The 27,047-nt window shown below is 38.5% G+C and overlaps 1 protein-coding gene across 18 annotated transcripts in view; it reads right to left on the bottom strand.

Annotated features, from left to right (window-relative positions):
• The window catches only part of KLHL32 (kelch like family member 32), a 117,510-nt gene extending 90,463 nt beyond the window's left edge, over nt 1–27,047 (bottom strand). For 4 of the 18 annotated variants that reach the window (XM_054060949.1, XM_054060946.1, XM_054060942.1 and 1 more), the window contains exon 1: nt 1,372–1,697. The gene's annotated coding sequence lies outside the window, so the exon portion shown is untranslated. Of the gene's footprint in view, nt 1–1,371; nt 1,700–18,071; nt 18,197–26,915 lie in introns of those variants that run through there. The other 14 variants (XM_054060944.1, XM_054060941.1, XM_054060936.1 and 11 more) reach the window with 10 other exon arrangements.

Below are 27,047 nucleotides of genomic sequence, written 5' to 3'. Positions count from 1 at the left end.
TTTACTGGCAGGACGCGTGTCTTTCTCAGAGAAGACTCTCATCCATTTAAGTTAGTTCAGTCTTGAGGAACTAATACCACATTCAGAGTTTATACAGAATGCATCTGAGGCATTGAGAGAACTTCTCATAATTTTGCCAGTTTTTTCTTTGTATCATTTAGAATTTCATTGCAGGAAAGCATTTCTGATTAATTCTTGAAACTACATGACAACAAAAATATGAGGGGAATAACCCCTACCCCCTCACAGTTAGTCTACTTTACCATTGAAAATAACTTGAATCTCATAAAATTCATTATTTTTTCCCCAAAGCTATAGGCTTTTATTTTTCCAGCTCACATATCCATTTTTACAGAGACACTTAAGCCATACTCCAGATCATCACAGAACTAATTCTGTGCATAAATAGGCTTTGTATTTTAGATTTGGTGCCTAAGAGAATTTTTTCTCCCCTCTAATCACATCTGCTTTGTCTTGCAAACTAGGAAAAATATATATTCATAATGGAAACCACAGTCTATTGCTGCCTGAAAAAAAATGCAGCTTTTCTGCATAATCGAAGCTTATATAAAATAAATATCACTTCGGAAGCTTCATGAAAGATTTTCACATTTGCTTTATGTAAATAAGAACTGAGTTACAATCAACGTAAATATTAACTCACTTACAGAACATGATATAAGCATTATTTTTGTAAATAATTCAGAAACGATGTGATTTGAAAATCCTGATTTTAAATGTGTTCTTGCTACAAAAATAAAACAGTGCTTGACAAGAAATGACTTGTCCTTCTTTACTAAGGCAGTTACTAAGGCAGTTACAAGCTAGGCAGCAGTTACTGAAGTATCCCCCTCCCCAGATGTTCACTCCTTTCCCATCCCCAGTCTGTGTTTAGGGGGAAGCCAGGGGTCTGTTGCCTATCTGTAAGTTAGAAAACCCCACTTCATACAGATTACATAATCATTTGCTTTAGCAGTTTACAGAGAAGGATTCTCTTCCACCTGGGCTAGGCTGCTCTCTCTATCCATCTGCTGCCTTCTCAGCTGCCTCCACAGTTCTAGGTAACTGGTGGGAGTGGGAGAAGTGAGACTGCCCTTCCCAGAAATCTGGCAAGACTGACAAATTGTAATTTGAGAAAAATCAAAGTGAAACATAGGCAGCTACCACTCCAAAGAGTTCAGCTTAATACAATATTCAAGAGATACTGAAAGATGTTTTTGTAGACAGAAGAGATCCTCACAGCCAGTGTCAGAACTCCTTTAAAAGACAGGTGAGAAAAATTACACAGCAGCTGATGCCTCCCCGACTCCCCCAACAAAAAGAACAGAGTATAACTGTGAAAGGCTGCAGAACAAAATTTGAGCCAAATACTTTTTCAAAGAACTCATGAGATCCACAGATCCATACAGCTATCATACATAAATCTTCAGTGCAACCAGACGAGACATTCCTGCTCTTCTGATAATCCACATTTGGAGCGTGGCTGGAGAGCAGGCTGACGAGAACCCTTGGTGATGTCTTCAAGTAAAATGAAGCAGCTACTGCTTTGCTCTTCACACTGCACCTGCTGCTTCAGATCCGCTCACAGAGTGTCAGAATAACTGGCTTGCCTTTCTGGAAAGATGTATGTTCTTTACCTCCTCATAAAAGATGCAGTGAGGAAATCTGAGAACTGTGGAGTCCTCTAGGCTAATGCCACTTGAGAAGGCTTCACTCAGTTAATCATAAATAAGGTTGCTGATCTTCTCTTTACTAGTACACTTCACAGAATGGCACTGCGTTAATTATTATTCTGCCTAGAAACTCCTCTAGTGTGTGAAAAGTCCTCTAAGTTGTCCTTTAATTTTATACTTTAAACTGGGAAAGCCACTTATTTATCTATTACCACACTATCTAGAACAATAATGACTACCAAAAATCTATTTTAAATAATCAATTTTAACATTAATTCAAACTAGCCAGACAAACCCTGAGGATTTAAGTAAAAATTTTCATCTCATTGCACATATGTAGCTTTTAGTTATCTTCCTAAGCAGACAGCAAGCATTACAATCTGTTGATTTGTACAACTTCTCACTCCATTTGATTATTTTTTCTATGAGTACAGATAATGTGTCTTTCCAATTAGCAATATTTCATTTAGTTAAACTTATTGATATTCTTAATTCTGACTCTTACAAGCTATGTCAGACAATGGTGAATCAACATTAATTTCATTAAATCTGCAGTGGGCCAAACCAGATCCAGAAATCCACATACACAAATAATTCATTAACAAGACTGAAAATACTCAATATATAAAGATTTCAAAAGAGATTTTGCATTTTCAAGTAGTTATCTTCAATTAATTAGCTTCCTTCTCACAAGCCACTCCTTTTCAAAATGTGTATTTCAAGCGTTGAAAGTATTTTATAAGTCTTTATTGTAAAAGAAAATGCAAGTTTTAAAAACTATCAGAAGCACAATACATCCATTTCTCTGCAGAATGACTTCATAGCACATCCTGAAGGAGGCTGTAGCAGATGCAGCATAGGACCATTAAGATTTACCCGTGGCAATTTTCTGTCCTAGTTTAGATCTTTATTTGTAGGATCTTCTGGTTTTGCCTTTAAAGTACTCTGGCGTTAGTAAGTCAGAATAAATCATCTTTTCAAGCTGTATTTCACCTTCTCACAGAATACGAGTCTCTTCAGAAACAGGATTACTTGAGCTTGCTATGCATAGAAAATAAAGGACAGCATTACCTTCTATTTTTATCAGAGCACTGCCAAATTAATTTGTCAAAAGGGAAACACTTGGAAATAGCTAAAAAAAAAAAGTTTGATTGCAGATGTGATCTTCTGAGTATATTAAAACACTTCTGCCACTTCACTGGGAGACACTACTTTTTCTCCTTTTTTTAAGATCTTTGACAATTGAAAGTTTTTCTTATTCTATAGAACTTACTTCTTATTATTACTTTCTTACTTATTACTTATTATTACTTTTCCTTATTGTATAGTCCAGCTGTCAGAGACACCAATACTCAGCACAACCGCAGGTTTCTCACCTAATGGCGCACATCAATACAGCAACTTTCAAGGGAAAGTATTCACAGTACCAAAAAAAGAGAGAATCTTAGATTCAATGAAAAATACAATAGCAAGGGAATAAAAAACTGAAAACCTGGATTTGTTTGGAAAAATAGGAACTGGTCAAAACAACACAAGAAAGGATTCAGCAAAATAAACAAAGTAAAATGACAATAAGAAAAATAAAGCTCTTACACTCTTCTGATTAGTTACAAATTATTTTCTTGTGCTACTGGAAAGGTCATTGCTACCCTCAGGCTATCAGCTACACTCAATTAGAGTCATGAAGCTTATTGTCTGTCACTACCAAATTACCATCTGGCTACACAAATCATTAGGATCTGAAACCACAGAAACATAAAATGAAAGCACAAGGGTAAAGGATGTATGAGCAGAACCGTATCTTATTGTCTATATAACTTCTTTATGGCTTTATATCTTCTATGTATCTGAATATATCAGTATTCAGAACACTTTTTTCTGAAGAGGCATTTAAATAAAAAAAATGCCAGGTTTATGGTCATTCATATAACTTAAGGCATATTTTGCCTATGCTACCAATGAGCAAGAGGTTGCTGCATTCTTCTGATAAAACCATGTGCAATCATATAATTCAACGCAGCAGCATGCTACCCGCAAAGGGAAAATGTCTGCTGTTCTACTGGAAACCACATATTTGGAGTCTGATGACTTTCAACAACATATCTGTTTTCAGGATGTTTGTATACTGTTCAGCATTTTTCATTTGAAAAAAGACCAGGTTTATAAAGGTTATAATAACATATCACTGTGCACCATGAGCTTAACTTTACAGAACCACTTGCCATGGCGATCACTTAAGCCACCCACCTGGAAAAAGGAAAAGGCAATTCCTTAAAGCTGACCCACGTGTCATTGTTAGGGAATGGCTGGGAGAACAATATTACAAATTATTTTCTCATCTTCCTGAAACTTGGGCAACAAATATGCAAAGCACTCTCAAAATGAAGTATCTAAACCATACATTGAAACATAGTTATTATAAAGGGACAGGGTGAAGGCTCTCTGGCACTTTACTGCTGCTGGCACGAACCTAACTCTTCTGTTACTTTGGCAAAAGCATGCTTTCAAGATCTTTTCCTACAGAACTCAAGAAAAAGAAAGACAAGACAGGGTGACTTAAGTTGTTTGTAAATGAACTTTCATGTGGATTGTCATTGGATAAATGCTTTGAACCCAAGCATTTTTCTTCTGGGAAATTTGACATGTTTGTTGCAAAGTGTGAGGAGCTTCTTTTCATCACGTTAGAATGCTTTATAATGGACAGCAACAGGAAATTAACTAGAGATCATAACTATTTCTCCTGATAACTTTAGAAATCAACATTGAAACAGACACACAACAGTGAGGTGTATTCTGGAATGCTGTGAACTTCATCAGAGCCTCACTTGGTTAAGCCTTTGATTTTTAGAATAAAATCACGGAATCATTTAGGTTGGAAAATACCTTTAAGATCATCATGTCTAACCGTAAACCTAACACTGCCAAGTCCTCCACTAAACCACATCCCTAAGTGCCATAGCTACACGTCTTTTTAAATACCTCAAGGGATGTTGACACAGCCATTTCCCTGGGCAACCTGTTCCAATGCTTGACAACTCTTTTGGTGAAGTAGTATTTCCTAATATCCAGTTTAAACCTTCCCTGGCACAACTTGAGGCCATTTCCTCTTGTCCTATCACTTATTACTTGGGAGAAGACACCAACACCCACCTCACATAAATATCACATTTTCTGCTAAAAAACCACATAAAAATACTAAGAAAAGCATAAGTAACTGCTGGGTTGCAGACAGCATTGCATAACTGAGACAACCAGATGAACAGTGATATGTCTACACACTACACCACCGTGAGGTCTATTAACTAATGGTATTTCTAGTGATTGAGTATATTTTCAACAAAATATTGATAGCTTAAACATTTCTATACGACTCACAATAGTCCTTCAACTTTGTCCACGAAACTACATTCATGAAGTTTAAGAGAAAAAGACTGAGAGTACCAAAAAACATGCAGCTTCTAAAAGTGGCGTTCAGGAGCCACAGGGGGGCAGAACTTTACTTCAAGATAATCTGTACCTCCGGGACAGTGCCCAGACTCCTTCAAGGAGTCTTTCCCCTCAGCTCACAGCATAATTACAGTAGCTTGAAATACTTGCTCAGTGTTCAGTGGATGCTTTTCACACCATGTATCAGAAAAGATTTACAAATTCTTATACATAATAGATACCAACTGACAGTTCTCCAAACATCAAAGTATTCCAATAGGACAGTAACAGGCCTCTACGTTTCTATTTAAACAATTTATTCATGTCATGCAGTAACTGATCACAAAACTCTCCATAAATTTTACTTCTTATCATTACAGTAGCAAGAAATTTTTCATATACATTATCAGTCCAAAGGAAACTCTAGACACTCCCTCATAGTAAGTTTTACGTGTAGATGATTTCACCCATACTCATTCACAGAACAGAAGGAAAGTTCATCAGCATTAGCAATTTAACAGTGACCATGCTGATTCCACTGCCCACATAGCCAACTAACCTACAGCTGGTCTCTCGTGGCCTCCAAAAGAGCATGGCCACATCTAAAAAACTAATTAGGAGAAGTCACTAAACTCCTAAGCTATGCCTGGAAACGTTTTGGGAGAGCAATAGACAGCCTGAGTCAAGACTTTGCCAGAGATTGTTGTAATGGTCTATTCACAAGGTTGTTTGATTTTTAAGGTCTGGCCTGGAATGGGCCATGCAAAGTTACTAGTACAAACGAGGCTTTTGAATCCCCACACCAAACACAAGTGCAATGCAAGAACGTTCAAAGTTTCAGCAAACTCCTAATAAAGGAACCATTATAGGCAGTTTTATAAATGTGTTTTTCTCTATTCATTATGTTTTGGCTTTCATAAACATATGGAAACAGGGTGGGAAAGGTGGAAGAGACGTGGAACAGTTATTAATAATCTTTTTCTAAGAAGCAATAAAAATTTCAATTATGTCATCGGAGATCATTTATTAACGTATACGCTGCTGATGGAAAACATACTTTGTACATTGTTAAATTTACCAGCCAGGTCAAGGACAGAAATGAGCATTCAGAATCTTCCTCTATTACAGAGATTCCAGATTTTCTACTTCTTGTGGACAGAAAAAATAACCTGCCATTTAAATCAAACACTAAAGTACAGAATTCTGCTCTGGAAGAACAGCAGTTGCCTTCTAGCCTGTTGTAATGTAACTGGCTTAGCAACTATTTCTCCTCTCATGAATGTAAGGAAACAAAGATACTTGCAAATACCTTTCTGCAGAGAGGTCATTATAAAAGATTTCTGATAGCTTCAAGCAAACTGGGCAGGGAGTCATTCATCTTGATGATGATACAGATTTGGACAACGCCAAGAAGAAGATGAAGAGAGAGAAAGAAGACAGAAAAGGAAATAAAAGTCAATAAGGAGCAAGCTGGTGATGAAGACCAAGTGAGACAGCTGCAGTCAGTTGTTCGCTTTCCTCTTTTGCAAAAGGAGAGTGGAACAGTGTACAATACTAAAATCAGATAACTATCTGGGCTAAATAGAGGAGAAATTATGGATTTTTCTAAAGCTTGATCACAGGAAGAGAAGCTGTAGGCCAACTGGGAATCATTATTCTTGCTGGGTAAGAAGGCTGAATGCTCAGTTCAGGAGTAAAGATCAGGAAGGCACAAAGAAGACAAAGCCAAGGGCAGGGAAGATCCTGGACTAAAACCTGCATGTGATGTAAAAACATCAGATTTGGAAGAAAGCTTCCATCTAGATTTTAGAATAGAAAGCAGAATCACCAAGTTTTACATGTTTTTTGCGGAGAAGTATCTGCAGAACATTTGTCTTCACTTCCTGCTGACTGTGCTGGATTATAATGAATAATACCTGTCAGTTTAATCAGGCAGCAGAGCTCAGTGCTAATGGTTCCAATTATGCTGCCAATACAGCTCTTCCAGATTTTTTTCTTTAGTTTCCCCTTCAAAATGTGTTAAAAAGTTACATGCCCAAGGAGCTAAGAATGCTAGAAAAGACAAAAAAGGTAAGTGCTCCAATGCCCAAACTGAAGTTGCCTATGATCATCTTACTACAAGAAAAAGTACAGATAATTCTAACTCCAACACTACTCAATATGTAAATGTTTGACTTTTAAAAAAAAAAAAGTTAAGTGAAATTCTTCTCAAATTACGTCTGTATTAAAAATAAAGAAAAAGAGGGAAAACAATATTAGGACTAAATGCTCCCATTGAGCCCTTTTTCCATACTTAGATTATACCGAAACTTCTACAAGCCTGGTTAATGGCATTCCAGCATCAGCTCTTGCATTAGCGATGCCTGTATTGTTGAGCTGGAAGCTGCTTCAGGTATAAAAGGAATTTCCACATGTAGCTTTTCAAGTTGTTCACTTCTAATTGACTTACAAGTTTAAATAGGGGTGACAGGACCTGAAGTTAACAATCTTTGAAGTAGATCCATCTAATCTAGATCTTTTCCTCACAACGAACTCAGAGTGATTAAAACATTTCTATACTGAAAAGCCAGATTTGATTAAAACATTAAAAAATTCTAGTTTGAAAGAGAAAATCCAAACTAATTAGATGACTAGAATAAATAAGACTGTTTGTGGGCAAGAAGTAGAGGGGTAGAATGGAGGAGGCTGCCCATCTCCACGTTTTGTTACACACTAAAATCAAGAAAGCCGTAAGCAGTAAAGCCTGCACAGTCATCTTTGCTTTTGGGGAATATCCTCTTTCAAGCCACATAGAGCCCGACAGGTATCTACTCCCTGCTCCTTTCAGTGGTCTCTTACAGTCTCATTCTTTGCACTGAAAGTTCACAGCTCCTTCCTGCACTTCTCTTTCCCTGCCAGAGCCACAAGTGGGACAATGGACTTGGTTGGACTTGCCAAGGCCGATCTTGCAAAAAAAGGCTAACACTAAAGTCACTGTGAATTTACAAAAGGGAATTGGTTTAACTCTAACAACTTTATCTTGAGCCAGATGTATCAAGTGGTGGTCTAACACTCCAATCAGCTGAATCACACTTGGGGTGAGGCAGAGGCCTCACAACCTGACACTGCTTCGGTTAAGAACAGAAAAACCCCTAAAATACATAACAATGAACTGCTGAGTCCCACTTCTGACCAGACAGCAGGGCTTGCCAAAAGCCAGTCAACACATAATAATTGACTTAGTCCCACCTTGCCAAGAGGCACCAAAGAGCTTTCAAAAGTATAGCAGTGACACCCAAAAGCCCTTTCTTTGGGGGAGGACCACATCACCTGACGGTCAATGGGCCTGCACCTCTCTTTACCCTCCAAGGAGGGATGCCTTTTTGGCAAGAGTGGCGCACCTCTGGCTTTGTCAGATGTTACCTGGGAAAATAACTTCTCACTCGAGTTTCAATTGATATATATATAGTCATTGTTAACCAGTTGTAATTTTCTAGCACTAATGCAGCAAGTGAATTCATCATCAGCAATTCTGATCTTGCTTTACCTGTTGCTTTAAATCAACTACTTACTGTTTCAGCCCTGCAAAACTGTCTCAGCAATCCTTGGGAGGGGTCTGACAGACAGAGAAACTGAACTGTCAATAGACTCACTGGCAGCACATACTAATCCTATGGGTGACAGTACTCTCACAGGTACTCTCACTAACTCTGACTGGTAGCTAATTCATATTTCCACATAATCCATTAGTTCATAAACTGTTGACCAAATCTGGGACTAAGGTCAGATCCAGCCACACCTAGGCTTCTCCTCTCAGGAGGAGTTTAGAAAGCAAGGGGGTTCATCCTAAACCTTGTGACTCAACAGGAGGACCTCCCTCAGCCATGCATCAGAGCTTCATCTATTTACATGACACTACCTTCCAGGTGGAAGTTCTCCTTCCAGGATGATTATCTGCCCCAGAGAATGGTTCACCATGTCTACCACCTTCCATCTGCCTCATACAGTAATCATACACCATCTTTTGTGTGATGGGGAGTTATTTAATTGCCCTCCAACAATAAGTGGAAGAAAGGGTTTCCACACAGAATTTTTTCTCCTCCACCTTCTAGTAGACTATCCCAGATATTACTACTTAAATGTCATGACCCAAACTGGACTGTCCAGAAGCGACTCGGGGAGACTTTGGATCACCCAAATTTTGTGGATTTCCCTCAGGCTAAGTTAAGACGAAGAAACACCAAATGATCAGTTTAAAGAAATTTATTTACACAGGCAGAATCTTGAGAATAAAATAAGCCTTGGCTCATTAAACCTGTAGTAAGGGAAAAAAATAAAAAGAAAGGAAAGGAAAAGAGAAGAGAGGGAAAATTGTAAAGTGTCACCAACCTGGGGACTAGTGTTGTCTTCAGGATCCCAGAATGGCAGACATTTGCCATTGCCCTCTCCCCAGTGTAATTTATAGAGTGGGATTCTTCAGTGGAGAGGTTATTGGTGCACTTGTGCAGTGCCCCTTCTGGAAGGCTCTGGAAACAAGTCTGGGGTCTTTAGTGATTGTTCTGCCATTGCTGCCTCTACCAGTATGCAGCATGACCTCTCTCAGAAAGCAAGTGCAGTCATGCTGCTTGCAAGATAAAGAAGTTGGCACAGAAAGAGATAATGCCTCACCTCCACGTGACTCATCTCCTTCCTGCAGTTCAACACCCAGAAGCAACTGCTTTAAGGCATACCATTTCCATTGCACTACTACATTTTTGAAACATGATATATTTCAGAAAGACAGGACATACAGGACAGACAAACACTTCACTTAGTTTCTTTCTAGAAAGAGACAGTTGTGAGATTTTGTAGAGGATTCTTCCAGTACAAGTGATGTATACAGGAAAGTACTGGCACTGTCACAGTAAAGTCACATGTAAAAGTAAAGATGCTTCTGTATGTTGTAAGACTACGCTTGTCTTTAATAAGAAAGCTGTAAGGTCTTATCAGAGGGAAGACAAGACAGAAGAAGCATATATATGCTAATATTGCTTGCTGTGTAGCAGTTACTATCTCACAAAACTGTGATCTCTGGCATGCAAAATCTGAGCTTTATAACTTGCACCACTACATCTGCAGCGGTAATTTCTTTTGACCTCCTTTCTTTATGGCTCTCAGCCTACCTGAACTATATTATTCTTATTCAAAGCTTTCATTAAACCAGCCAAAAGTTTCATTCAGAAACACCGTAAGCACCATGGTTACAGATTAACAAAGCATTAAGCCTATGTCATTCTGGAAGGACACTGGTTTCCCTAGCTACAGTCCCTCATTTGCTGTCCCCAAGATGAACAGTTTCTTCCAGCCCTTCACCCTGTTTTACACTGCCTTCTGCAGATCTGATGTCTAGAAAAAACAGAATTTCCATCTACACTGTTTTATTACTATAGACTACTTTTTTTTCTTTCATTCACTGTGCCTGTACATGTTTACAGAGTCACTACTACCTCTAACCTTAAGTAGTAAACTAGAAAAGAACACAAATAAGCCTGATCTGGGATGGGGAAAGTAGTATGGAAAAAGTCAGAGCGATTTTTTGTACCCCATAACCAAAAACCTGCAGGAGCTTCATGGTATACACAGGGCAGCGTAAAGCTGTAACTCAACAAAGGAAACAAAACCAATTTAAGCAAGGCAGAAAACTCTTAACATACTAACAGAAGGAAAACTACTCTCTTAACTCAAGATGGGTTCAAGGGACAGATTTACTAGATGAACCAACTATGGCCTTCTCTCTGTCCCCTGTGAGTAAAACCTGCTATAGCGCCCGAGCTTCTGAAGCATTCAGATGGGTGGGAATGGTACAGTTCCCACCTCCTGACAGAGGAAGCTGTGGTTCACAGATCTGCTGGGAACACAAAAGAAAACATCAGGACACCTAATGCCTTGTGTCAGGAAAACAGCTAAAAGCCCAAGTTGATGATAGAGTTATTGCTTTCTTTTTCTCCAGGGATTCATTGCACAATACATTTAGACTTCATACCAGCATATTTTATTGAAATACAAGATTTCTTCTTTTCTCTTGTCCTCAACACATGTTCCATTTCTAACACAGATTTTATTCCATGTTCCAGACCAGCTACCTAGAAAATGTTCTGATTCTGACCACTGCCACTAATATCCAGTGTCTATCTAGCAAATAAAAACTCCTCTCAGTGAACAAAGGAACACCAGGTAGGGAGGGGAAGTGAATAGCCTAAAAAAAACCTAATTTTGAGGATGCACGTGATGCATTTTATAGTGAGTCATGTCTTTGACAACATGCTTTAAGAAACTCACTTTAAGATAATACCTTGTACTAAAGTAAATGATCACTCTAATTAAGCTCTATCAATTAGGTTTCTAGAGAGACATTTGAATCCTTGTTTGCAAACATCAAATTTAAATGTGCTCTACTCTTTCAGAGATGAGTCCAGAATTAATAATTAAAATCCTTTGGGTGCATACAGATTTCAAGACAAACTGGATGGAATTTTTGTAAACTTGTATAAATTCACAAGTCAGCTCTGACTAGCATTAGCTGTTGACACACTTAGCAACCAAAAGACAGACCAGTTATGATGACAGCTCTAGAAACTGCATCATCTTCTGTCACTTCTCAGCAATAACCTCACCTCAGTAATGGAAATTTGTAGAAGTACTCAGTGAGTGCAGAACTGAGGAACACTGAACAGTTACGTTTTCTGTCAGTTCTGGTTTATGCTGACCAAAGTACACTCAAATTTCCCATTTCCTTAATACTCATGCACCAGCCTGTACATGAAATTTGTTTTACAGCCCTGTATTCAAAACACCAATTCAACATTTTAATCTCAGCTCCCAGGACAGACCCAGATCCCCCTATCACCAGGACACCACCTTCATCACTAGATTATGGATACCTACTCTTACTCACCATCCTTCTGACTCGAAGTGTGCATTCTTATTGGGACAATAAACCACAACAGCAGGATGGAATCGAGAATAACTCCATCCATGTGTATCTAGTTCTGCACCTCTGGTCTGATAGCTATTTTACACTTTGTAGGAGATGAGAGGAACAGTTTTGAATGCCCGTCAGAGGAAGGACAACTGAATTCAGATTCATTATATAGTGACTGCTGCATCAACAGTTCTTAGATTATTTAAAAACAAACAAAACATAAAACAAGATAAGCTATATTTCAAAAGAAAGAACTGAAACACTTCTTTTGTGGAACAACTTGCTGCTTGAATTCATAAAGGCACTGTGATTATAGGCACCTATGGAAGACTGTAGAGCTACAGTTACGTGCTTACTTCCATAAGAACAAGGAATTTTAGCTATATACAACTCTGATTTTTTACTTTTTTTTTTAGCAGCTATATTTGCATCCTATTCCTCCCTTCAGACTTGTGGCTTGTTAAGAATCCTTGTTCCTAAGCACCTATTACTACCACAACATTAAACTGGAAAGCCCAGCAAGTCTGTAGAGTTTGTGAATATTGCTCCTAGAACCAAAACATAATGATTTGTGGAGACAGTCCTAAATGTCTAACTGAAGTTTGTGCATTGCAAGCAAATCACTAGAAGCCCACTACACATTTGGGAAAGCTAAGCAGTGCCAAGCATAGCTCCTCGTACAAATCTGAGGCTCAGCTTTTGCCAAGACAACATCTGTACACTCAACAAAATGAAGAAAATGTAATTTAAAAGGCTCTAGGAGCACTTGTTCTTCTATAAGTTAGTTAGCACATTGCTTCTTCTATAAGTTAGCAGGCACAAATGCACATACATGAAATCCCATCTGAACACAAGAAAACACTTTTTACTGTGATGATGTTTAGAGAGGCTGTGGAGTTTCCACTCTTGGACATAACACAAATCACCCCTGAACACAGTCCTGGACAATTTGCTCTAGCTGACCCTGCTTAAGTAGGGGCCTGGAATAAACAACCTCAAGAGGTCCCTTCCAACCTAGACAACTCTGTGATTTGGGCGAGTCTATGTGGTACAGCTGAGGAGATGATGAATATACTGTACGCGTGCAAGAATATATTAGCCCCATATGTCATATTTATTCCACATTCCAATCCTCTTGGAGAGATTTTATCTCTTAAAAAGAAACAGGAGTAAAAAAGGGAATTTCTATCATGTGCCTCCAACTCTCTCTTCAAGTATCCTGGTGCAGCACATTTATGAGTTACAGTCATTTATTACAACAGCCTAAAAATCCTTTGAAATCCTGGCTAGAATTAATACCAATCCAAAGCAAATATACTGTAACACTAAAAACCTGCTTTGGCATAAGCAAGCACTTTTTTTTTTTCTTTAAAGGACAGGAAAACTCAGTAGCAATTCTGGTGCAACTGCTGTTTACCTGAAGCTTGATCATTATTTCAGTTGATAAACAAATACAATACTTTGTAAGCAATACATGCATGAACTGTTGTTTGGTTGTTTTTTTCAAGTAAGATCAATTAAGTCGTAAATTCTATTGATAATATACAGACATTTTCTGACATTTCAGATGCTCCTACAGTAACTAAGACATCTCCCTTGGGAGACAAGAGATATGACATAGGACAGAGAAAACATCCAGTCTCTTCTGGGTCAGTATCTCAATTGGCACTAGACCTCCATGTTTAGGCAAGTAAATTAATGCTTGAGTAACTTCTGACAAAAAGCAAAATAATTTATGTAACTTAAGTTTCAGTGAGGATGTTTTCAAGAAGTTCTCCAACAGATGTTCATCACTCAAAGGAACTCCAAACCAATAAACCACCTTGCATAAATGCCCAACATTCACAAAGCTTTCCGCTTTCAAATACAAAGCTTTCAAGAGTCAAAAGTAAAGTGAACAAAAGACTATTTCAGAATCAAGCCACACTAAGAAGCCTTCTTTGAAGAGAGTTCTGCCAAGTACGATGTCTGGGAAGGCCCTAGCTGAAACTGAGTATTCTGAATTTTACAAAATCTGAATATCCATTAACTTCCACAAAATCTATCATATCCTGCCATTTATTTCAGGTCCAATCTTGCTATTTTCAAATTCATCAATAATTTGGTCATGGTCTCCAATAAGAATTAGATTAAATTCATAGCTTAACAGCCTACATTTCTGCGAATCTTTTTTATTGCAATGGTTGATAGCTTGCTACTAGAAATGCTGCTGCATATTTGAAAAATAAACAAAATGAACCCAGTGAAATATCAACACTAGATCACTCCTCCAGACACAGCTAGGCAAATTATGAAATGCCTAGCTATTGGCAAACAGTTCTCCAAGGGTACTTAAGTGTAAAGCATTCCCAGTATTGAAGAAAGAAGAAATTAAATCTTGAAATAATAAACCACTTATATTTTAATTATCTTCTTGCAATAAAAGGAATACTGTTCCTTACACAATGGGAGATACCTTATTAAACCTCCCCCTAATACCCAGGATTTCAGCATGGACCAGGCCTTTGGGTTTGGATGGGAAGAACTGGAAAAGGCAGTCAGCTAAGAAGGAAGCTTCAGCTGGGGAAGGTCAAGACAGTTGCAGTCCCTGCAGAAGATGCACTTCACTCAGCACCAAATCAATGGTGTTGAATGTAAAGCCAGCTTAGCCAGTGGTTCCCCCTTCCCTTCTAGATGGAATTCCTAGAGGCCACGGTGGACACCTCTATCAAAACTACAATGCCAGGCAGAGAAGGAATTAAAAAACAAGGGAAACCATGAGATGCAAACAGGACAACAGTGGCCTATTATTGTTATTATCATCTCTCAGAAAACAATGAAGATCTTACTGGGAATAATAACACCAAAACTACAAGTAGAGAGACTTGAAGAGATTTCTTCCCCCAAATCTTTTCTCTGTGTACACATTTAAGGACAAAACAGTTCTTTCATCCCTAAAAATTTAATCATAGTCCTCATAGAAGTCAAAGCTCTGACTAAACTTGGAAGACCCACAATCTTTTTAGCAGTTCAGAGCATACAGTTGGCAGATCAGCATTACACAGGTTGGTTTCATTTAGACAATGGTTGGGGGAGAGGGGTGTTTGGTAGTAGAAAAGAATTTACACCAAACAACTCATTTGACTAGATCTTCTGTTAATTTGCCTTAGCTGTGCACTTTATCCACAAGACCTCACATTAGCATTTTTAATTATTTAAAACACATTAAACATTTCTGGTATCAGCATGATCAGAGATTATCTTCTTAATAATCATTCTTGTCTGAGTGTAAGGCATTTGATTCCAGCTGCTATGAACTTTTAAACAAGCAAAAGCAACATTTACTGACATAAAAGGGACAATACACTTCATAAAGGAATGATGTCCAAATGAACTGCACATTCCCAACAAAACAATACTATTTTACATAGCTTTTTTTAATATGCTAGACACTTCATAAGCTTCAATAAAGTTAACATGTTTGGGAGGAGACTGAATTAGTGTATTTTACTGTATTATTCTGACTTCTACACTGTATCACACCACTTCAAGATTTTCTTTTACTTCAGTTTCTTTTTCATTAGTTTAGATTCCCAGCCTCTAGTCCACATGGAACGTACCTATTTTACCTCTACATTTCGTCCACAGCAAATAATAAAATTTAAAATATATCAGTGCTAACACATTTCTAGAAGAACCAATGGGACAGCATCACCATTAAAAGCCACCAATGTTCTAAATCAAAATTTGATGCAGACTGCTTTAGGAAGGAAAATGCTAGTTCAGTCTCTACCACTAGAGAAAAGTTTTTGTTGCAATCAAAGGCAAGCAGTGATTAGAAAATAAACACCTTTTCAAGTAAGCAAGAGCCAAAATAAAGTAGTTACAGTGGTTTCCTTCCCTGCCACAAAATGTAATCAAACTGCACCTGAAGCTTTCATTTCAAACAATGAATAAAGTTTCTAGGTTTGAAGATTACTGAGGAAAGCCTGAAAACGACTGAAACACCAGAGTTACAACTTCTAACAGAAAAAGTCTGAATTTATTTAATACCTGATGTCTGGGAACTGACTTTCAGTGTTTGAATGCTTGAGGCTGGCAATGCTAAAATTAAAAGCCACTGAACGATATAACAAATTGATGCTATTCATCAATATCTTGAGCTGGGAACAGAGACACACTGGCCCAAAAGGTGCTGACTGGCATAAAGACAGCCTGAATCACCCATCCATCCCTTCCAATGACTAAGCCCAAGGATACTCCAGATGGATCCAAGGACTAAGAGGATAATTAAATGGCGTTTGAATTTTCTCTTTACAAAATGGCACACACAAAACCCTGGTTTTGAATCAGAGGATTTGCAGGGGACAGAATGCTCCTCACCTTGCCAATGAACTGAGCAGCTGTATTGTACATGATCTAGTACTCTAAGCACAGGCTTACTGTTTCTTTTCCATCTTTGGACAGTAACGTACTGAAGGCAGCCAAGAAGTACAGGACTGCATCCAGATGACCTGAGTCACTATAACCAAACAAAGGGTTGACTTCTGGCTTTGGCCAGCTCCATTCATTTACCTGGCAACACTACAGTCATCCCTACCCAATCAAGAGACACTTGTTCTCTGAAAAATAAATAAATAAATAAAGCAAAAATAAGTTTGAAAGATCTCTCTCTACCTTGCAGCACTTAACTCTTATATTAGACAATGTTGCCACTCAGTGAACAGAGGGAAGCTGTTGCATCACCACTATAACTGCCCTTGCAGCTTGCTCTGGTGCAATTGCTACTTTTGAAAAACAAGTGCAAGGTTTTACCTCTGTATTTACACTGTTTCTAAGATAACCAACCAAAGGCTCTTCCCACCCACTTCCAGAAGAGAAACAGCACAAACTACAGACTAAGTAAAAGCTATTTGATCTTATGTATTTATGAAATTCCTTCAGTAAGCACTATTGGCAACATAAACCTCCTCAGAGATGACTCAAAATCAGATGCAGCAATACTGCTGGGACCCAAGTATTTCTCCAGTTTACCATTACATTAAGTGTGGTCTTTGAAGTCTATTTCTCAGAGAATAAAATTTCTGAATCTGGATTGGAATTTACTAATCTGCAGTTCCTAAAGGAACATCATCTCACCTGCATTCAACACAGACCAATGCAGAGGCATCCAAGTACTTTCTCAATATGTTAAACTCACAAAATACTGTATTAAAAATACTTCTCCTATAGGTTTTGCTACTTTGTTCAGAAGTAAGTGTACATTTCTACACAGTACAGTCAACTTATATTTCCTAATGATAAGTTTATATGGAAAGTTTCATCCTCCCTATAAAATAGATTAAAAGTTCTTTCCTACTTCCACAGCCACAAAAGCATCTGATCTATGGTTCCAATTTACCAGCCTACTTAGTTCCAGTGGAACCATACAACCAAGAGATTCTCTGTGAAGATCTTAAGATTGCTTAAGACAGGTTTCTGCTCCACATGGGTAATAAATAAGAAAAAGATGCAGTTTCGGGCATGATTTCTATTACCAGTTCATCAACTCCCTTTCTAACTCGAGTCTACCCTTACCTTTTAAGGCTAAAAACTTTCTGTGGGGCACAGATGTGGTTGCATGAAAATCACCCGTGTGAGTTATCAGCTGTTAAGATACTTGGACATCACTCAGTCACAAAAACGAAGCATCAGTATAAAGTAAACATGGAAAATTGTTATTAAACAACTCCTCCTTAAAAAAAATACCCTCACAAATCCATCCATCCATCCTTCAGCTGCACAACGGGAAATACTCTGCTTATCTGAGTGTTGCCAACCTATTACTTTGTACAGTAATGTTGGACTGAAAAACCTCAAGAACACAAAATAATAAGGGAAATAATTTCAATGTAGGAGGTAATAATCTAATTTAAGTACTAAAAGAAGAGTTTGCCTTGTATGACAAGTTTTGTTACAGGAAAAGATTCTTTACATTAGCTATAAATGCAACATTGTAAGTGACTGCAAGACTGTAACACTCAGAAACAGGTAGGAAACGTTCTTGGAAATACCTTGGCAAGATTCAAGACTTCTAGCAGTGCTGAATGCAGTATACTGTTGGAGAAGATTTGCACCCTTCTCTGAGGGCAGAGTTGGTTAATATCATTGCCTTTGGTTTCCTCACATCTTCAAAAGACTGAAAACATGAAAACGTGAAATGTTACTGAAGCTTGTCCCAATTTTGGAAACAATGATTTTCAGTATTTGAAAATTACTTGCTTCTTTTGTGCGCTATCTCTTCTGCTTTTGTAAACCAAGAATAACAGCTCATCTTTTATTTGTTTTCAGTTTCTCACAGAACCAGTTTGTTAGGATTGCTCTCTCCTACACAAAAGCTGGTCAGGAATTCCAAACACCCTTCTGTTTATTTATGGCGAGCAGCAGTAAAAACATTTGCTTACTCCAATGGAGTGAAAGACTCCAGTAAATCAAAATGCTAGTGTAACACATTTACCCGCTACTATATGAAAGAAAACTAAGCATTTACAGTCAACACATCTTTCTCTAGTCTGCATTTATGCATTACAGGGCAAACAACTGGTTGCTCTTCTTTCGAGATACAAGCTCAGCAGCAATGCTGGCTCCTGTACTTTCTTTACTTGTCTGACCAGGCTTAAGGGTGTACAAAGACTTCTGTGGAGGTTGATTTTAATTTTTAAAAGGATTTTTTTTTTTACTTTTTCCTTAAAGCTTTAAGAGGCACGCTGGTGATTCAGTCCACAGTATAGTTCCATAAACAGTGATGCCAGCAAAACACAAGAGCAATAAGCCACAGCAGACAGGCAGAGGGATCATGTGTACCTCAAGTCAGTATCGCCGCAGAACATCTTGTATCAAACCGTGACAGAAAGGAAAGGAGAGACTGAACCACAAATTCTACTCAGTTGTCATCAATCTACCCAGACAAGGTGCTTAAGGGATCGTAAATCCATTAGATTGAATGATGTGATAAAGTCTGATTTTACTTACACTGTTTGAACGTGTATATTGTACATCCAAACAGACGGAAAATAATCTTAACTGAGAACGGATAGAGGGGCTTTTTTTCTTATTCCTTTAAACAAGAGGTTCTAAATTTACAGCTCAAATTTTTTTCAACTTTTCCCCACTCTCTTTAATCTGAGACACAACTTCTCCTTATCTGGAGAAAAGTCTCTGTTTTCAAGGAAAAGCACTTAAAAAGATGCTCTGAAGTAAGTTTTAATCTTTGATTAGGATGAGAAATAGAATTAGAAAATAGACAGACAAGTATTTAGACTTCCATGCCCTCTTCAGCTCTAAGCAAAAGAGACACTTCTGCTGGTAAGCCCTGTTCTTTTTTCTTCCCTTCCACAGACTATATCAACTGGCTCAGGAAAAAAAAAAAAAAAAAAAAAAAAAACACAACAAAAAAACCAAACCAAACAACTAAACAACAAAAAACCCCAAACAAGAAACCAACAAAACCCCACTCTTCACTCCACCTTCATATCTTTAGATTGTCATGGCTATACTACTACTTCCCACACACACACACTTCTTTTAAGCATTCTGGTGTTGGTCTGGTTTGCTATGGACAACTTCACAATCACCAGTAATCTCTCTCTCACTACCTGGGCCGAAGACTAAATAAGCCAGAAACTAAAGATGCAGACTATGAAAAGTCATTCCTTGGGTTTCCAACAACAATTTTCAATATTCATAGAACTGAGTAACAGGATAAAATGTAGAAACAATGTGTAATTCACTGAAGCACTCTATGCCACTGAAGACGTTTCCTTTCCCTGCATGCTCCACGCTCTGCCACAAATGACTGCTCCAGTGTACAGGTAACACCTCTGTTGACATCATCCCGTTGGCATTATGGCACAAATGCATACCAGAATCCCATGGTAGTACCTACAACTAGTCAAGATACAAGTACATCTTCTGCTCCACCAGTTTTGCCATATGAGCAGAGGGAGGTGAAGAGCTGGATGTACTTTAGTCTTAAAACTGCCCCAAATTACAACTGACAAGGCTCAGCTATTAGAGAATTATTTCTCTTCACTTATCCACTTTATAGCACTAAAAATCAGTGCCAGTCTACAGTGCAAGAGCTACATCTAATTAGTAAAGACAATAAACTCAAATGGTCTGTCTAGCAGCTTTCTTTACTTTAAGGCAGTTTAGAGTTGCACTATGCCAGATTTGAAATACTGTGGAGATATGAACAGCTGCAAGAAGTTCTGTGCATGACTTGTTCTCATCTTCAATAAGCCTCTTCTGTCATGTGCATCCAAATATCTAAAGCACGGAATCTGACTTCAGAAAGCATCTTCCATGATTGACCTGATTAAAAGGTCTTAAAGAAAGTGAAAAATCATAAAAAAAAATAATCAAATGTCACGCTTCATACTGTGTATATGCTTGAGGGTCCAGTCATATCAGCACAAGTGAACTTCATGTATTAGAAGGCCAGAAACATCTAGCAACAGAAACATTTTGGAGCTGGACTTGCTTTCTGTCAAGCTGAATCCCTATTTCTGGTCTGCCTCCACTCAGAGTCATCCTCTCTAAGTAAGCAGGCAAAGCACATCCAGTCCTCTTACTTACATTTCAGCAACTCCTATGTTTTTGTGCTTCTGTGATTCTCTTTGCAGTATGGAGAACATACATGAAAATTAAAGGCACGAGATCTTATATTTGTATTGCATCATCCAATTTCCTATGCACCTTCCCAACAAGAAAATACAGCAGTTGCATTTGTATGCAAAAGTCACCACCGACTGCAAGAGATGCAAAGTGTATTTTAATGGCACCTCACCGAGGATGAGAAGCTCAGCACTGCAGGGGGATGGCTCACTCTCCCAAGTGCTCTGCAATTCTGATTCACTAAGACCCTGCCAAAAAGTAGTTCTGCTCCTTTCCTGTTTGTTTGCCTAGGTTTTATACTAAATGAGAAAAAGAAAAGGAAAATTAAAAAAAAAAAAAGGCAGTTCAGCTAAGAAATAACTCAAACCCACAAAACAGATGCTGTTATCCTCACTAAAGTTCCACGCTTCACTTCAGCCTTTAGCTCTCAAGATCTCCGTTTTGATCTCCACAGTTCACTGAAGTCTAAGTCCCAGTTCTGCTCTGTAAACATCACCTCAGTTCTCATTTTTGTTTGTTTTATGCAACTAAAATAAAGGTTATTTTGACTGAAATGGAATTTCCAAAACTACATATAACACAGAAAAGAGAAAAAAAACAGATGTGAAAGATGTATTCTCTCAAAGGGAGGACCTTTTGACGGTCTATTATTTCTTTGAAGACATATTTAAAATCTGTATTAGGTCAAGAAAGAATATTATTCAAAGCCACTCTCTACTTACAAATTTAGCTACTGGAAAAATGTTAATACCAATTTCAAAGAATTTAAATAATAAGCCTGGAAAATGTTTTTATCTGTTCTGTCTTGATAAGCCAGGTAGAGTCTCAGCTTAGCTTACAAAGGGCAATAGCCCTTTTACTTTATTCAACCTGAAGTGAAAGCTGATGGAAAATGTTTCAGACATAATAAGGCCATAAGCATACTCATGTCCACTTCAAAATTCGTTATTTATCTAAGCAATGTTGCTTTCAGTTAACCAATCTTTTTTTTAAAAAAAAAAAAAAAAAGAAAACAAACATACAGGACATAAATCAAGCTATATCCACGCTGCAGAAATGGATCTCAACCACTCTTAGATACAATGCCTTCAAAACAAAAGCCCACTGTTATCCAAACTAGCGATGCTGAGTACCTTTTTCAAGCATATTCTGGCCAAAGAGTGGAACAAAAGGCTATTCTGAAGGCACAAGAGCTTAGAAAACTCAGCAATATTAAAATGTAGACTAACAGGGAAAAAATACACATAGGCATTTTCAAAATACGTCCTAAGTAATCACAGCATTCAGAAAAAGCACAACAGTAAATTAGGCTGCAACATCTTGTCTGCTAAACTGTCAAAAACCTCTGCTATACATATCATTCCTGTCAGGAAAAATAAAGACAGATGGTCGCAGAAAATGACACTCTTCAGAACAACCACAACCTTTAAGTGTTGATGAATCAAAATATTTACAATATTTATCCCCCTACAAAGCTCATTCTCTACAATTAAAGTCCTTCTAAATTACTACAGCATATTGCTACAGAAATTTTGGCAGAACACACTCTCAATTTGCATAATTGTTCAGAGTAGTCACCTAACTTGGAGAAAAATCATACATTTTCAAGTATTATCGATGTTCTGAAGCCTCCAATGTATTTTACTCATAACTGTTTACATATTTTGTTGCTTTCTTATCACAGAAAATTCTCTGCTGATATCAAAGTCAATAGCTTCACATTGGCGCGACTGTGAATAGAACTGGTATGGCATTCGCTACTGGGACTTTTTTTGGTGATATCTTCCATTACTCAAGCTAACCATGAGGTATGTTTTGAAGTTAGCAGTGTATGTAAGTGTATAAAAATTTATCACTACTAGCCCAGTTCTCACACAGTATCTGCCCTTATGGAGTGCTCTGACAGTATGGAGCCCCAAAGGTATTTCAGTTCAGCTACCTTGTGTGTGCAAAACTTCTTCACAAGAATGGAAGCCAAACACTGCTGGTCCACAGAAAGTCTGGTAAGGTATTTTAGTGTCAAAACTTAGCTATGTCCAAATTTTACCATAGCTAAAAAGGCAACTAAAATCCCAATCTGATAAAATCTTGACAAACCATTTTCCCAATTCCGCTCTTGGTCAGGTAACTCAGCAGTCAGTAGCGCAAATTTCCTCCATGTGTGCTGGAAATCACAAAGACTGTGGCCTAGGACACAGGCTAGCACCTGCCCAGAACATGCTGCATTCTGGCCAACATTAGGTATTGCCCGCCTTACAAAGGTCAGGCAGAGTCAGGATGGTCAGTCCATGTGGGAACACCCAGAATCAGGAGTTTCAAAGTTCTCTTGGTCTTCCAGTTTAAATTGCCAAGCATCATCATCATTGCTTCATTTTCTTCTCCTGAAACTTCTTCCTAGTGTTGCTTCTTGTCCCTGGAATATCTTCACGGACTCAGCAGGAACATCCCTCAATAAATTCTGTTAAGCATGCTTCTTCTCAAATTCCAGAGTAACTGTTTAAAGCCCAAATTGAACTAGATGCAAATCCCATCCGCAAGCCAACACACACAAAAAAATTGTTAAAACCAAAAAATGTGAAGAGTATCCATTCCCTACCCTTCTTCAGAGATCAGAATTTGATAGTTAAACTTTAAAAATCCCTCTGAAATCAAGTTGGTAAAAGCGTGTAAAACAAAAGTATCCCAGCTACCCTTTCAAACACACAAGCGTATACAATGACAGAAGTAACATCAGGCCTGAACTGGTCTTGCAAGTTGTCAGAAGGCCACCAGAGTCAGAATACAAAGAAGTAAAGATTTAAAAACTGCTTTGTCAAGGATCCTACAAGTCATTGGCTAATAAATACAGTTCCTAGATAATTCAAGAAACAGGGGGGATACACCATCACAACAGTTTAGTAGTTTTTATGGGAAATAAAACAGATTGTTTAAAAATCAGGCTTCTAAAAATACAATAGGAAAAACCTACGTAATTTTCAGTCTTTTGTCACTCTCTCTTAAACATCTCCAAAGAAGTAAGACACAAAAATTGAAACATGAGATTTTTATTTTTCTTTCTTCTCCAAGCAGTTCTGGAGTAATTGAAGTCCTCAGAGCACAGAACACACTGACAAGTGCCACACAGAAGTCCTAGATGGATGAGAAATACAAAGGATAGTTTCTTACACTGAAAAGAATTAAAATGAGATAATTATGTGGTCACTGTACGTAAGCATAATTACAGTGCATGAAATTTAAGTTTGGCCAGTTTCTCCTCATAACACTGTCTACTGTTCTCACCCAAGTGTTTCGATTAATTTCATTTTTCACTTAATCCAATCCCCATTTCTAATCCAATTTATAATCATCATTTCCCCATAACAGCATGGCATTAAATTACTGTCATTCTTGGCCATTAAGTCAATCATATTCTAGTCAGCATAGCTTATCAAAAACACCACAGCAATGCCATAAATTTCATATTGAATACATTCCTTTTTGCTAAGTTGTAGAAGCTGATCATCAGCGTCAGAAGCTATGTTACATCAATTTCTGATTTTTCAGGCAGAAGCAACACATTCTGAATAAAAAAATGGAGATAACAAAAACCTTTTTTTTTTTTAAATCTCTGATCAAATCCAACTCACTTTACTCTGCAAGGACTCACTGAAGAAAAGGCTCACACAAGCCTAAATTTCCATTTGCAACCAATGTTTCAACCATACTACTCCTTACCATAAACTGCAAATTTATTGCTCGCCTTAATACAAAGCAAATGATCAGAGAGGAGAAAAAGGAAAAAACACCTGCCCTGATGTTACTAGAATTTCTTTGTGTGTTCAAATTCATATCCTGAGCCAAATTCACTTACACATTTAGCAATACACAGACCTTTAACAGGAGCTGCCATCTCAAAGAGCTGTTCATGTCCTTCTTATGGAGAAGACTGACTCAAATAAGATTACAGCTCAACTAGAAGATCCCAGGGAATCTTGATTCTACACTTTTTGTTCCGGGCCAACTTGAAGTTCAGTCACTTCCAATCTTGCTTTCAAAAAAAAGATCTCCATAAAATTAAAATCTGCATAGTCATCTGTACTTTTAGAATATCACTTGGTTTTCTAACAGTAAAGACAATGCTTAATTTCATATTCTGCATGGTTCATATAACATGCTAATCTATAAAGTCTTAAATAGACAACACTTCAATTTCCATACTAGAATTCCCTAAAAGAAATTGCTCTCACTTGGAATTGAATGCAAGAAATACCTGCAAATCTAACTGGGTCATTGTTTAAGAAACTCTGACGTGACTTCTACCCCCCTTTTAAATATCAAATATTGTTTTCCCCACATCTGCCAATTCAATAGCTGCCTAATTGGACATTCGTCTCCATGCATGATCATAGAGGAAGAAGCAGGGACTTTTGTTGCTCATACGCACAATAAATCACAATGATATTTTTTGTAAACACAGTAAGCGCCTAAAAAAACCCTTATGCTTAAGAGGCATTAACTGGTATAATTGCATTATTTTAGTGTCCTACTAAAGCAAGAGCTTATTATTCCCTAGCAGCTTCTCAGAGTACCCATACCCAGCTTAATATTTCATATGTAACTATAAAGTGCTCTATAGATACTGTCAAATTATTCACAATCTGAAAAGCAGACAAAAGATGAGAGGTTTTCTGAAATACTTTCAAAATTAAGTATAATTTTTTCCATAATCACTTGTAAACTTGAAGAGAGGAAAGAGATTGGTCTAAGTAGCTATATATTGACAGATTTTTAAGCATCTGTGGTAACTATATTATCCGTTCAGCACATCACTGCATTTCTCTAGACTCTGGTTAAGTAGTAAATTTGGGTTTAGAATAAGATAAGAACTCTTAACAATTGCTGAACACCCCTCAGAGGCCTCCCACTGCCAAATGCTTCATGCAAGCAGATCCCAGAATCAAGGGGAATCAGCAAGGCTACAATAATTCTTAACCCTATGTGCTACAGTTAACAGGAATGTGGCCTCTATGTCTACTCCTCATCTCTGTTATTAGCATTTACAAAAGTAGAACTGGCCCAAATTTGCTTCCAAAACATTTAAGATATCCTCCTATCCCTACAGAACTAGACAGGCTTATAGCAAGCTTAAAAAAAAAATAATATATTTCCGCTATTTCCCAAGATGAACATCTGTAGTTTATCTCACCATGCTGAGCTCTAAACTGTAGGTTCATTTCTTTTGCATTTCATTATAGCATATGGTTCCAAGTATACTGCTTTCCAATGTTTGTGCGTGAAACTTATGGATATCAACTATATTGGACTCTGACGGGGGCCATACAGACAAGACAGCTTTGCTCCGCAGGCAGAATTCCCCCTCTATGGATGCTGAGGCAGACTGGCAGCAACGAGTCATCTGCAACCTGCAGCATCGCAGGAACCCCTGATGTTTTTAGTAGAAGTGCTCCAGATCAACAAAATAGGAAATTTGGTACCGAGAATCAAACCTCTTCCCACCCTGAGCTATGTACTGAACCACCCAAGCAGGACCTTTTAAATCCCTTGAGCTGCAGACTTGCCGATTTTTTAGTCGAATTGCTCCAGATCAAAGAAACAGGAAATGTGGTGCTGAGAATCGCATCTTTCTCCACCCTGTGCTACGTATCGAACCACCTGAGCAGGACCTTTTAAATCCCTAGGGCTGCAGACCTGCCCATTTGGGGGTCTAATTGCTCCAGAGGAACGAAACAGTAAATTTAGTGCCGAGAATCTTCTCTTTCTCCACCCTGCGCCGCGTATCAAACCACCTGAGCAGGACCTTTAAAATCCCTACAGATATAGACTTGATGATTTTTTGGTCAAATTGCTCCAGATCAAGGAAACAGGAAATGCAGTGCTGAGAATCGACTCTTTCTCCACTCTGCGCTGTGCACCGAACCACCCGAGCAGGACCTTTTAAACGCCTGGGGCTGCGGATTTCATCTTTCCAGCAACCGAGGTGCCTCGCTCCTTCCCAGCTGGGAGCTCCGGCACATTTAAAGCCCCAGAGAGAAGCAAAAGCTTGCTTTTCGCCACTCCAACGAGTGGCTCCAAGTCTGGATGCGCGAAAAGAAGAGGGGGCACTAAGTAAGGAGCCCCTTCGCCCCCCGTGTCGAGGCGGCGGAGCCCCGTTCTGAGAAGCCGAGCACCTGTCTCCGTGGCAACGCGGCCACTCGCGGGGATGCGCTGCTCGGGGCGCCCCCGCCGCCCCGCTCCAGCCTCACCTCGCAGCAGGTGCCGCGGTCGCCTTTCCAGCCCGTTCGAACGGCGAAGCGGCAGCAGCTCCCGCGCCGCAGAGTGTCCGTCCCGGCTGCGCGGCTCCCGGTGCCGGAGCGTGAGGAGCCTCCGGCCCCGCC

Source organism: Cuculus canorus, chromosome 3 (assembly GCF_017976375.1).
Source record: "Cuculus canorus isolate bCucCan1 chromosome 3, bCucCan1.pri, whole genome shotgun sequence".
Classification (NCBI taxonomy): domain Eukaryota; kingdom Metazoa; phylum Chordata; class Aves; order Cuculiformes; family Cuculidae; genus Cuculus; species Cuculus canorus.
The sequence above is the reverse complement of the archived record's forward strand: the minus strand, read 5'-3'. Positions and strand labels throughout refer to the sequence as shown.